The sequence below is a fragment of the Triturus cristatus genome, chromosome 6 (assembly GCF_964204655.1).
Source record: "Triturus cristatus chromosome 6, aTriCri1.1, whole genome shotgun sequence".
Lineage (NCBI taxonomy): Eukaryota > Metazoa > Chordata > Amphibia > Caudata > Salamandridae > Triturus > Triturus cristatus.
Window position 1 is genome coordinate 881,849,367 of NC_140589.1, and position 11,757 is coordinate 881,861,123.

Consider the following 11,757-nt stretch of genomic DNA (forward strand, 5'->3'; position numbering starts at 1 on the left):
GTCAGTATAGAATAAGATTCTACTCTAAGAGACCTCTCTTTTGGATAACATAGTTCTTTAAACATAGGATGTTAGATATGATTTGGGATTAGGTTGACTTGACCCTCCAGACTTCTGTCGCCACATGTAGAGCTAAATGTCAAGTCCCCTTCACCCCCTAGTTGCACGTCAATCACACGTCATGCTGCTGCGCGCGCATTTCTGCCAAGTATTTCTGCTGACATTGCGAAATTCTTTCATGGAACCACCCTATTATGACATCACATCTGATGACGTTCTTTAATCACACCCAGTTACGCCTATTTTTGCTACGCATGAATATATTATCCACACTATCAATTGTTACGCCTCTTGCATTTGCTTCACTGTAATGCCTATTGTATAAAAGTGATTAATTATCAATAATGTATGTACTTCACTTCCTGAACCTTCGTGGTGATGGAACTTGGAGCAACCGATTCGAATCGACCATTGGAATAAAGCCCATTCCGAACCTCTAATACCACGGATTCTGCCTCTTATTTACTGAGCTATTTTATTATGTTTCTGTATCAAATTAAGTCCCGGTAATTAAATTATTTACCACACATCAATGAAGTGTGCTCGCTTCGGCGGCACATATACTAAAATTGGAACGATACAGAGAAGATTAGCATGGCCCCTGTGCAAGGATGACACGCAAATTCATAAAGCGTTCCATATTTTTACCAGCTTTCAGGAGAGAACTGTTCTATGTTTTCAAGACTAATTGAAATATTAAAGCAGGTTCCAGTGCTTTCCTCGTAATATGTATTTTTCAATTAGTTTCTCCTCAACATTTTTTATGTATTTGCCTCACAGTAAAGAAGGTGCACTCTATGTCCAACTGCATTTAGCAAGGAAGCCTGCAGGACTTCTGGAACTTTTCTTTCTCTTCTTCAGCCTCCCTATCATTATTCTTCACCACCCCCAAATCTATACTGCTGCCAGCGATGCGTTGCTTTGTGGGAGGCAAGAGAAAGAGAAGGGGAGGGCCTATGCAAATGATGGCCTCAGGGCTGCCTGTGAGTTCCGTTTCAGCAGTACTGTTAAAATCCGCCTTGCAACCAGATTGGGCGGGTAAGCTGAAAAACAACAGTCCAGATTGGGCACCAGGTCATCTAGGCACTTGTAGGACATATTGGGCCTGAATCCCTCAGGTTCTTTGGTACAAGAAATGTTCACCCTCCACCCTAATAGAGAGGTCTTAGCCAATTGTGGCAGAAGGTTTCAGGGCAAGATGCTCATGAGCCTGCTCTAATAATGAACCAACTTCCTCTGTCCTTACCTGTGGTTCCGCCTGCCTGGTGGGGCTGCCAGTTGTAGGCCTGCAGCCCATAGGGAGTTTGATTGTCCCTCTCACACATGTAAATGGGTCAGCACTCAAGTGCACACACCTGCCTGCACCCACAGACCCTCTCACACACACTTTTGTCAACAAGCTTTTTTCATAGTTTAGTGACTCAGGTACTCATATTGAAATACAAAAGCAGCACACCCCATGACGGCCTTCACATAGAGTCCAGCAGAAAATGGGAAACGTTTAACTAGACGTGGTCCTATTACTGCAGCCCTACCATGGAACGACTGCTGGATGAGTCCTGCTCGAGAATATTGAACGTACAACAAGTCTGAGGTAAATAAGAATTCCACAGGAATACCATACAACAGGGACCGAAGTCAGACACATTATCCATTGCGCCAATGGCCCCATTTAGTGACACCCATACGTTTGTCCTTAGGAGCACTAGAAAGCTTGTGTGTGTGTGTGTGTGTGTGTGTGTTTTAAAACACCATTCCATCAACCTTTTTAGCCACGTTTACTGCTCACAACCAGAAGACACAAGTAAACCAACCTGACCTCCTGAAATTCTGTTCTGTCAGGTGTTCCTAACTTATACAAAGGACTTTAGGAGGACGAAGGACCTAAAAGTCAGGCGAAATGGTCCTAGATCCAAGGAAATGTTTTAGATCAGCCTCAGTTTCTTAAATAGTCTGCATTAACATCATCAGTTCCACGTCTGTGTGTAGCTGATCTTGAGGACTCCTTAATCAGCAGGCGGGTACAACAATAAAGTGTTTAATATTACAATACAGGCGAAAATTCAGACACCTTGTCATAGGCTCACCTTGTCCAGGGACCCAAGCATGCTGCCTTTCACCTCTCAGAGCCCTTCACCTAACCTACTGTGCAGCTGTCTCACCTTTAATATCACTGTTCCACAGGCAGCATGATGTCACAATGTTCCTTGTCTGTAGCCTGAACCATGAGCCTTTGCAACCCTGGCATAATCTACATACTTCCAATTGGTGAAGTCTTGGACCACAAATGCAGTGAAGAATAATGGATTGTTACTCTTCATGCATTTTTGCCCATTGGCTCAGATTTGAATGCTTACTGGCCATACGAGCATCTCTGCCAGGCCACCCTATGTCTAGAGACTGTAGATTTAGAGAGTTTATAAACATTGTAGGTTCATCAATGAAGTGTGCTCACTTCGGTGGCACATATACTAAAATTGGAACGATACAGAGAAGATTAGCATGGCCCCTGCGCAAGGATGACACGCAAATTCGTGAAGCGTTCCATATTTTTACCAGCTTTCAGGAGAGAAATGTTCTATGTTTTCAAGACTAATTGAAATAATAAAGCAGGTTCCAGTGCTTTACTCCTAATATCTATTTTTCAATTTGTCTCTCCTCAACATTTTTAATGTATTTACCTCGCAGTAATGAAGGTGCACTCTATGGCCAGCTGCATTTAGCAAGGAAGCCTGCAGGACTTCTGGGACTTTTCTTTCTCTTCTTCAGCCTCCCTGTCATTATTCTTCACAACCCCCAAATCTATACTGCTGCCAGCGATGCGTTGCTTTGTGGGAAGCAAGAGAAAGAGAAGGGGAGGGCCTATGCAAATGATGGCCTCAGGGCTGTCTGGGAGTCCCTTTTCAGCAGTACTGTTAAAATCCGCCTTGCAACCAGATTGGTCGGGTAAGCTGAAAAACACCAGGCATGATTGGGCACCAGGTCCTCTAGGCCCTTGGAGGACATATTGAGCCTGCATCCCTCAGTTTCTGAGGTCCAAGAAATGTTCACCCTCTACCCTAATAGAGAGGTCTTGGCCGATCGTGGCCGATCGGGGCAGAAGGGAGCAGGGCAAGATGCTCATGATCCTGCTCTAATAATGAACTGCCTTCCTCTCTCCTTACCTGTGGTTCTGCCTGGCTGCTTGGTTTCAGTTGTAGGCCTACATCCCACAGGCAATTTGCTTGTCCCTCTCACACATGTAAATGGGTCAGCACTCAAGTGCACACACCTGCCTGCACCCACAGACCCTCTCACACACACTTTCCTCAACAAGATTTTTTCCTAGTTTAGAGACTCAGAGACCCATGTTGAAATACAAAAGCAGCACACCACATGACGGCCTTCACATAGAATCCAGCAGCAAATGGAAAACTTTTAACTAGCCGTGGTCCTATTACTGCAGCCCTACCATGGAACGACTGCTGGATGAGTCCTGCTCGAGAATATTGAACCTACAACAAGTCTGAGGTAAATAAGAATTCCACAGGAATACCATAAAACAGGGACCTATGACCCTTTCGAGCCAGATAGGAGTCGAACCTACAATCTTCTGATCCGTAGTCAGACGCGTTATCCATTGCGCCACTGGCCCCATGTAGGAATACCCATACTTTTGTCCTTAAGAGGACCAGAAGGTGTGTGTGTGTGTGTGTTTTAAAACACCATTCCATCAACCTTTTTAGCCACGTTTACTGCTCACAACCAGAAGACACAAGTAAACCCACCTGACCTCCTGAAATTCTGTTCTGTCAGGTGTTCCTAACTTATACAAAGGACTTTAGGAGGACGAAGGACCTAAAAGTCAGGCGAAATGGTCCTAGATCCAAGGAAATGTTTTAGATCAGCCTCAGTTTCTTTTTTTTTTTTTCTTTTCTTTTTTTTTTAAAACCTTTATTTATACAAGTCTGGAACACAGCTATTCAGCCGACATCCCGGAGGTTCGGCAGCTAATCGAGCAACACATGAAAGCGTCCATAGCTCAAGCACAGGAAAAAGACAAAGGTTCCGTTTTTGAAACTACCTACAATGAACACAACAAGCAAGGCAGTATACACAATAAACTTGTGCCAGTTCCCGATGAGGGCGTGGCCCCATTCCCAGAATCAGGTCAAAGCCACCGATCGGGAGGATGAGGGAGAAGCAGAGGCGCTAACATTCTAGCATATTTGTATCATGAAAGTCCCAAGTTGGAAGTGAGGCTAGGGGGAAAGTTGCTCCTCTAGTGGTTCAGTGGCCGGGGGCAGACATATATCACCCCTATATTGGTTCCATCGTCCCCATATCTTATGCCATTTCTTAGGCCTCCCCCGGGCACTATACACCGTTTTCTCCCGAAACATACTCCAGTCCATATTGTCCCTCCATGCATCCAGAGTGGGAGGTCTCTGGGAGCCCCACAGTCGCGCTATATCTCGCTTAGCCACCATATTGCCTAGGGTCACCCATTGAGTCTGCGCAGCGTCATAGTCTGTAGGACCCCAAACATTCAGAAGACAGCGCCGCGCCTCTGGCAGCAGTACAATACCCGTGACCTCCTGCATCACTACATGAATTTGCTTCCAAAAATCCGCAATCACACCACATTCCCATATGATATGCAGAAAGGTGCCCACCATCCCGCAGCCCCTCTTACATAGCCCATCCTCGGAGAAACCCATATGAATCAGTCGGGGCCCAGTGACGTAGACCCTATGAAGTATCTTAAGCTGGACCAGCCTTAGTCGTGCGGGGATCGCGACCTCCTTAGGAGAGGAGACGGCGTACTGCCAATCCTCATCGTCCAGCTCAAGGCCGTCCCTAGTCCACTGATCACTCACACCTAGGAGGAGGTCGGTCCGGACATTAACAAGCTTTTTGTAAATTAAGGAGATTGTACTCTCCGGCATATGGCCGTCCAGGATCCGATCCTCCAAGGGAGAAGACTCAGGCACCTTCTCCCCCTCAACGAGGACAGACCGCAGAGCATGGCGCACCTGCGCGTACCGGAAGTATTCCGTACCCTCCAGCGCGTATTCCGTCCGTAACTCGTCAAACGACTTAATCCGCCCCTTAGCCAGCAGGTCCCCCACCCTGGAGATGCCGATCAGATCCCATTTCTCGAATCCCTTCGTGTGCCAAAGTTTCCCCAGCATATCGGAGTCAAACAGCGGAGTGGCGAGGGTGAGCCTATCCTTCCAACCCAACGAGTTCGTGACTGCCTTCCACACGTGCACCGCCACCCTGGTTGGCCCCGTGAGGGACCCATCTGTTGACCTGGAGTAGAGTGCTCTAAAGTAACTACCCCCACGCAACAATTACCGGTCCATAGCAAAGCCAGGGCTCAGCGCCGGGCCGTATACTCCATGATTGATCGCACTCAGCTGAGAGGCCCAATAGTATCGTCTGATGTCAGGAAGCGCGATACCCCCATCGTACCACGGAAGGGTTAGTTTTGCTATCGCTATGCGCGGACGGCCATCCCACAGCAACGAGCGCTGGAGGCTCTCAACCTCCCGAAAGTAGCTGGCCGGAACCAGCTCCTGGGTATTCTGCAGGGCGTAGAGAAAACGGGGAAGAGACATCATTTTGAATAGCACAGCCAAGGAGGGAAAGCGGCAGCCGCCGCCAGCCCGCCACATCCCGCCGCAGGCGTGTCAACGGAGGGAGCAGGTTCCTCTCGTATCGTACAGTTGGATCGGTAGAGATATAGATCCCAAGATACAAGAAACCCTCCCGGGGCGATCTGAATCGGGCAATTCCGCGGGAGAACAGGGACGTCTCCACACAGGGCATACAGATACGACTTCCCCCAGTTAATGGTTAGACCTGAATTCCTCCCAAAAGAAGTCAAAATGTCACAAACAACTATGAGGGACTTCCTGGGTGAAGTGAGGTAGAGCAGAATGTCATCCGCATAGAGGGAGATGCGGTCCTCATGGTCAGGTGACCACCGAATCCCCCTCACATCTGGGTGCCATCGTATCCAAGCCGCAAGCGGCTCAAGAGCGAGAGCAAACAACAGCGGCGACAGGGGACAGCCCTGCCTGGTGCCCCTCCCCAGCTCAAAAGGACGGGACGCCCTACCGTTGACCGCGACTTTAGCGAGAGGTCCTTCATACAGTAACCTCACCCAGCCAACAAAGCCCGGCCCGAAGCCGAATTTCGCAAGCGCAGCCCACAGGTATGCCCACTCTACCGTGTCAAAAGCCATCGTTGCGTCGAGTGCTGCCACAATGGCAGGCTCCCGCATCGTCCCCGCCCTTGCGATCACGCCGTGGATGCGCCTAAGGTTCAACGCAGTGTTACGATGCGGGATGAAACCAGATTGGTCAGGGTGGATCAGGTCCCCGATCACCCTGACCAAACGGTTGGCAAGGATTTTAGCGAGGATCTTCGGCTCAGCATTAAGGAGCGAGATCGGCCTATATGAGCCGCACTTGTTCCTGGGCTTGCCATCTTTGTGTATGACCACAATTGTCGCCAGGCGTTGGTCGAATGGAAGGCATCCCGTCTCCCGCGCCTCCACGAACATAGCTCGCAGATGCGGAGCGATCTTATCCGGCCGGAGTTTGTAGAACTCAATTGGCATTCCATTCGGGCCCGAGGCCTTGCCCGGGCGCAGTGAACGGATAGCACCCGCGATTTCGTCAGCTGTAATATCGCCATCTAGATCTTCCCTGTCTATGTCGGAGAGGCAGGGCAGAGCAAGATCGCGCAGAAGTTCACACGAATCTCCCACTGGCCTGTCCAACACAGAGGTATAGACCGTGCGGAAGTAATCTGCAAAGCACTGGACTATGCCATCCGGCTCCGCGACAACGACGCCACCCTCTGTTACGAGGTCTGGCACCACACGATTGACCCGCTCCTTTTTATCCAGCCACGCTATTAATTTCCCGGCCTTGTCCCCTACGTCGTACAGTCGGCCCCGCTGTTCCCTACTCAGGGCTTTGGCCGCGTCCGTCACCAGGGCCTTATACTCCGACTGCTTAAGGCTCAAATTCTGCAGCGCTGCTGCCGTGACCTCCTCCTCCAATGCCAACTCGAGAGCCGCGATCTCCGCCTCAATCTGAGCGACCTCCGCATCTCGCCGGCGTTTGGCTGCTGCTATCAAGGAGAGAGCCTCTCCTCTCAGCACAGTTTTAAACGCTTCCCACAAAGACACCGCAGACGTGACCGAGCCGAGATTTTCCTGGAAGTAACGATCGACCGCCTTCAGCACCGCACTACGAGTCTTAGGGTCCCGGAAATACCACGGGTTAATTGGAGCCACCCTGCCCCCCCCTCCTCTACCAACATCCATACAGATCCACACCGGCGAATGGTCAGAAATACCCCGAGCCATGTGCCTGGCCTCAGACACAAAGGAGGCGTGCGCAGCCAGGGTAAGCACATAATCAATTCTAGAGAGACTGCCATGCGCCCCGGAGTGGAAAGTGTACTTCCGCTGTGTTTGATGCAGCAGTCTCCAACAATCAACCAGACCAAGGGTATCTACAAAGTCCGGAAGCCATTTCTGAGCCCCCCCCCCGAGCTTCTTGGCGGGTGTCTGTCAAGCAATCCGGAGCCAACCGCATTGAAGTCACCACCCACCACCAACATTCCCTCTGGGAGATCCAACAACGCCCTCTCCAAGTCCGCAAGTGTGGAAGGCTGCAGCGCAGGAGGGACATAAACCGACACCAGGACTAGCGTCCTGCCCTCCCACCTCCCCGCCACAGCCGCAAATCGTCCCCTATCATCAACAGTAGTGGAGTCAACCTCGAACGGCAGAGAGGACCTGACAAGTATTCCAGCCCCTCTAGAGCCCGAAGAAAACCCGGAGTGTGCGACAAATTTGTAGCCCTTCCTGTTGAGTGCGTAGCACGTGTTACCTATCAAGTGCGTCTCTTGCAATAAGACAATATCAGGGGTGCATCGCTTCAGAAATTTCCAGGACAATCCCACGCTTAATACGATCCCCCAAGCCGTTAACATTCCAACTGAGTATCTTTAAGCCCCTACCCCCCATCCCAAAATGTAAGGAGACCTCCACCCCCTCCGTAGAACCGCACACGAGCTACAGAAGCTTGCATCACTACGCCTTGCATAACAAAAAACAACAACAACACAACAGCAACCCCAATCCACCCCCCACCCTGCACCCCTGCGTAAGCTCTAAAAGGCCCCCAAACTTGCAGTGTGCCTGTCGCCCCATACAAAGACTAATCTACAAAAAGAACCCCAGAGGAGGAAAAAGCTCCCTTCCTACCCCCGCCACCCCCCGGACTATCACCCTCCCGGAGGAACCGGAGATCTAGCACCCAAGTCCTCGCTCATTGTTCGTCGCCGCCACCTTCTGCTCCACCGGCATGTTCCACGCTAGTCCGTCTTTGGGGCAATGTGTCCAGCCAGTCTCCGACCATGTCCGGTGATTCAAAAAAGAAAGTCCGCTCTTCGAACACCACACGCAACCTGGCCGGGAAGAGCATGGCGTACTTCAGTCCCATCTCTCGTAGCCTTCTCTTGACCACCAGGAAGCCTTGTCGTTGTTTCTGCACCATCTGGGTAAAGTCCGGATAGAAACTCACTGTGGTGTTCTGAAAAGTCATCGGGCCGGACACCCGTGATGCTTGTAGAATGGCATCCGTGTCTCTGAAATTAAAGATCCTGGCGACAATCGGTCTCGGAGGGGCCCCCACCTTGGGTCTCCCACCAGGGACTCTGTGGGCCCGTTCAACAGTGAAGAACTTACTAAGGCCTTTGGGTGCCAGATGGTTCACCAACAAGTCCTCCACAAACAGGTCCACCGACTGTTCCTCCGAGTTTTCCGTGACCCCAATAATGCGCACGTTATTGCGCCGTGCCCGGCCTTCGAACTCTTCCAACCGTCGGGCAAAGTGGTCATTTGCAGTCCTCAAGGTACGGACTTCCAGCTGCAGGTCAGAGACATCGCCCAGGAGGCCAGAGGTCTTAAGGTCCAAGGACTGAACCCGCTCATTAGTTTTCCCCAGATCTGCCCAAATCAAGTTGACGTCAATCGAGATGGCGTCCACTTTATGCGCCAGGGTCTCAAATTGTTGCCCGAGGACTGCATCCCCTCGATGGCCCCCATGATATCCTGCAGGGTTGGTTCCGCGGCGGGGGGCGAACCGTCCTTCAAGGCTTCCAGTGCCCGTCCCGATCCGCCCGGTGACCCCTTCTGCTGGGCATAGCGGTCCATGTTGTTGGTTTGGGTGTATCCTCCCCGCCTGGTACTCTTGGGCTTCTGTTTTTCGGCGTCCGATTTGGTCGACATCGTAATCTGCCGCGGAGACAGTCTCCTTGCCCATACAGAGAAGACAACCATGCAACAAGTGACTGGCGCAACTCACACCCAGGCCAGGGCGCAATAGAAACAGGAGAGCGAAAGCGAAAGTGAAAGCGACAACACCTTCCTCCCGACGGCTCGCCCCTCGCACGGCCGCTGTTGTTCAATTAGTGCACGGGCACTGTGCCAGCTCAAGTCCCGGGCATCTTCAGGGGAGTAGGCACAAACTTCCATGTAGCACAACTTTGGCCTCCGGTGAGCGATTTCAATCCGGACAGCGGCTATCACCTCAGCAACGGCTCGCCTCCAATATTCCGGGTGTTAAAGACAGGATGCTGCACAGGATATCTGCCGGAGGGAGCGAGGGTCTCGGGAGCTCTGGGCTCACGCGGCCATCTTTATCACGCGCTAGGCTCCTCCCAGCCTCAGTTTCTTAAATAGTCTGCATTAACATCATCAGTTCCACGTCTGTGTGGAGCTGATCTTGAGGACTCCTTAATCAGCAGGCGGGTACAACAATAAAGTGTTTAATATTACAATACAGGCGAAAATTCAGACACCTTGTCATAGGCTCACCTTGTCCAGGGACCGAAGCATGCTGCCTTTCACCTCTCAGAGCCCTTCACCTAACCTACTGTGCAGCTGTCTCACCTTTAATATCACTGTTCCACAGGTAGCATGATGTCACAATGTTCCTTGTCTGTAGCCTGAACTATGAGCCTTTGCAACCCTGGCATAATCTACATACTTCCAATGTGTGAAGTCTTGGACCACAAATGCAGTGAAGAATAATGGATTGTTACTCTTCATGCATTTTTGCCCATTGGCTCAGATTTGAATGCTTACTGGCCATCCAAGCATCTCTGCTAGGCCACCCTATGTCTGGAGACCGTAGATTTAGAGAGTTTATAAACATTGCAGGTTCATCAATGAAGTGTGCTCGCTTCGGCGGCACGTATACTAAAATTGGAACGATACAGAGAAGATTAGCATGGCCCCTGCGCAAGCATGACACGCAAATTCGGGAAGCGTTCCATATTTTTACCAGCTTTCAGGAGAGAAATGTTCTATGTTTTCAAGACTAATTGAAATAATAAAGCAGGTTCCAGTGCTTTCCTCCTAATATCTATTTTTCAATTTGTCTCTCCTCAACATTTTTAATGTATTTACCTCGCAGTAATGAAGGTGCACTCTATGGCCAGCTGCATTTAGCAAGGAAGCCTGCAGGACTTCTGGGACTTTTCTTTCTCTTCTTCAGCCTCCCTGTCATTATTCTTCACAACCCCCAAATCTATACTGCTGCCAGCGATGCGTTGCTTTGTGGGAAGCAAGAGAAAGAGAAGGGGAGGGCCTATGCAAATGATGGCCTCAGGGCTGTCTGGGAGTCCCTTTTCAGCAGTACTGTTAAAATCCGCCTTGCAACCAGATTGGTCGGGTAAGCTGAAAAACACCAGGCATGATTGGGCACCAGATCCTCTAGGCCTTTGGAGGACATATTGGGCCTGCATCCCTCAGTTTCTGAGGTCCAAGAAATGTTCACCCTCCACCCTAATAGAGAGGTCTTGGCCGATCGTGGCCGATTGGGGCAGAAGGGAGCAGGGCAAGATGCTCATGATCCTGCTCTAATAATGAACTGCCTTCCTCTCTCCTTACCTGTGGTTCTGCCTGGCTGCTTGGTTCCAGTTGTAGGCCTACATCCCACAGGCAATTTGCTTGTCCCTCTCACACATGTAAATGGGTCAGCACTCAAGTGCACACACCTGCCTGCACACACAGACCCTCTCACACACACTTTTCTCAACAAGATTTTTTCCTAGTTTAGAGACTCAGAGACCCATGTTGAAATACAAAAGCAGCACACCACATGACGGCCTTCACATAGAATCCAGCAGCAAATGGGAAACTTTTAACTAGCCGTGGTCCTATTACTGCAGCCCTACCATGGAACGACTGCTGGATGAGTCCTGCTCGAGAATATTGAACCTACAACAAGTCTGAGGTAAATAAGAATTCCACAGGAATACCATAAAACAGGGACCTATGACCCTTTCGAGCCAGATAGGAGTCGAACCTACAATCTTCTGATCCGTAGTCAGACGCGTTATCCATTGCGCCACTGGCCCCATGTAGGATTACCCATACTTTTGTCCTTAAGAGGACCACAAGTTGTGTGTGTGTGTGTGTTTTAAAACACCATTCCATCAACCTTTTTAGCCACGTTTACTGCTCACAACCAGAAGACACAAGTAAACCCACCTGACCTCCTGAAATTCTGTTCTGTCAGGTGTTCCTAACTTATACAAAGGACTTCAGGAGGACGAAGGACCTAAAAGTCAGGCGAAATGGTCCTAGATCCAAGGAAATGTTTTAGATCAGCCTCAGTTTCT

The 11,757-nt window shown here is 50.2% G+C and overlaps 5 non-coding genes across 5 annotated transcripts; 3 read left to right on the forward strand and 2 right to left on the reverse strand.

Annotated features, from left to right (window-relative positions):
• Positions 1 to 599: 599 nt before the first annotated feature.
• On the forward strand, positions 600 to 706 carry LOC146818011 (U6 spliceosomal RNA). The gene has a single exon (XR_014964527.1). It is a non-coding gene; the product is annotated as a U6 spliceosomal RNA (small nuclear RNA).
• Positions 707 to 2,507: 1,801 nt separating this feature from the next.
• On the forward strand, positions 2,508 to 2,614 carry LOC146818012 (U6 spliceosomal RNA). Its single transcript, XR_014964398.1, has one exon. It is a non-coding gene; the product is annotated as a U6 spliceosomal RNA (small nuclear RNA).
• Positions 2,615 to 3,621: 1,007 nt separating this feature from the next.
• Positions 3,622 to 3,694, reverse strand: TRNAR-ACG (transfer RNA arginine (anticodon ACG)). The gene has a single exon. It is a non-coding gene; the product is annotated as a tRNA-Arg (tRNA).
• A 6,612-nt stretch (positions 3,695 to 10,306) lies between these two features.
• On the forward strand, positions 10,307 to 10,413 carry LOC146818014 (U6 spliceosomal RNA). Its single transcript, XR_014964536.1, has one exon. It is a non-coding gene; the product is annotated as a U6 spliceosomal RNA (small nuclear RNA).
• A 1,007-nt stretch (positions 10,414 to 11,420) lies between these two features.
• On the reverse strand, positions 11,421 to 11,493 carry TRNAR-ACG (transfer RNA arginine (anticodon ACG)). The gene has a single exon. It is a non-coding gene; the product is annotated as a tRNA-Arg (tRNA).
• Between the last annotated feature and the right edge of the window lie 264 nt (positions 11,494 to 11,757).